This window comes from Beta vulgaris, unplaced genomic scaffold, assembly GCF_026745355.1.
Source record: "Beta vulgaris subsp. vulgaris cultivar EL10 unplaced genomic scaffold, EL10.2 EL10_2_Chr_UnSca1, whole genome shotgun sequence".
NCBI classification, from domain to species: domain Eukaryota; kingdom Viridiplantae; phylum Streptophyta; class Magnoliopsida; order Caryophyllales; family Amaranthaceae; genus Beta; species Beta vulgaris.
The window spans coordinates 606,642-608,527 of NW_026611043.1; positions in this window are offsets into that span (position 1 = coordinate 606,642).

Sequence of the window (1,886 nt, forward strand, 5' to 3'; positions counted from 1 at the left end):
GTGGTTAGTAAAATCAATAACAAGTATCAAAACACCCGAATCCCCTTGTACTTGTTGAAATATTCGATCGATCTTTATATGAAATAGGGCATAAAGATTGAATCTTTATATTGAATTTTTGAAAGACTTGATCTTTACATGAAATAGGGAATAAAGATTGAATCTTTATATTGAATAGGCTTTGTTGTTAGCTCGAGAAATAGAGGATCTTTTATTAACCTCTATTAGGATCCACACAACCCTCAATTTGTAAATTCAATGCAATGCACTCGAATTGTTGAATTAAAACACACACACCTGATTTGAGGGAATTAGACTCACAAACATAATAGGACCTCTATATCAGTCAACAACTAAAAAAAGAATTATAAAGCAAATGATGTGTTCGTGGATAGTAAAATCAATAATAAGTCTCAAAACACCCGAAGCCCCTTGTACTTGTTGAAAGCTTCGATCTTTATATGAAATAGGGCATAAAGATTGAATCTTTATTTGAATTACTGAAGGATTCGATCTTTATATGAAATAGGGCATAAAGATTGAATCTTTATATTGAATAGGCTTTGTTGTTAGCTCGAGAACTAGTGGATCTTTTATTAACCTCTATTAGGATCGACACAACCCTCAATTTGTAAATTCAATGCAATGCAATCGAATTGTTAAACTAAAACACATTCCCAACTAATTTAAGAGAAGTATAAATTTTGCTATAATTATAGTATACCCCCTTTTCGCGAATTACTGCGTTTATCCGAGTGATCCACAAACGACGAAAATCTCTCTTTTGCCTATCTCTATCCCGATGAGCCGAAACCAAAGCTCTTATTTTCTGTTGAGCAATAGTTCACTCACAAACATAATAGGACCCCTATATCATTCAACAACCAAAAAAAGAATTATAAAGCAAATGATGTGTTCGTGGATAGTAAAATCAATAACAAGTCTCAAAACACCCGAATCCCCTTGTACTTGTTGAAAGATTCGATCTTTATATGAAATAGGGCATAACGATTGAATCTTTATATTGATTTGTTGAAAGATTCAATCTTTATATGAAATAGGGCATAAAGATTGAATCTTTATATTGAATTTTTGAAAGATTCGATCTTTATATGAAATAGGGCATAAAGATTGAATCTTTATATTGAATAGGCTTTGTTTTTAGCTTGAGAACTAGAGCAATTTTTATGAACCTCTATTAGGATCCACACAACCCTCAATTTGTAAATTCAATGCAATGTACTCGAATTGTTAAATTAAAACACATACACACCTAATTTGAGGGAATTAGACTCACAAACATAATAGGACCCCTATATCATTCAACAACTATAAAAAAGAATTATAAAGCAAATGATGTGTTTGTGGTTAGTAAAATCAATAACATGTATCAAAACACCCGAATCCCCTTGTACTTCTTGAAATATTGGATCGATCTTTATATGAAATAGGGCATAAAGATTGAATCTTTATATTGAATTGTTGAAAGACTTGATCTTTACATGAAATAGGGCATAAAGATTGAATCTTTATATTGAATAGGCTTTGTTGTTAGCTCGAGAACCAGAGGATCTTTTATTAACCTCTAGTAGGATCCACACAACCCTCAATTTGTAAATTCAATGCAATGCACTCGAATTGTTGAATTAAAACACACACACCTGATTTGAGGGAATTAAAACTTTAAGTGTCATGGTTATGGTCATTATCAAGCTCAATGTCCTAATAAAAGAGTAATGACTTTAATTGACATTAAAAACATTGAAGAATCACTTGAACATGAAGAAAACCAAGAGGAGGAGCATGAAGAGGAGGCCGAAAGTGATGATGCTTTGGAGGTTGGAGAGGTGACTCAAGGAGACCATTTAAGCCTTGTTTTAAGAAGA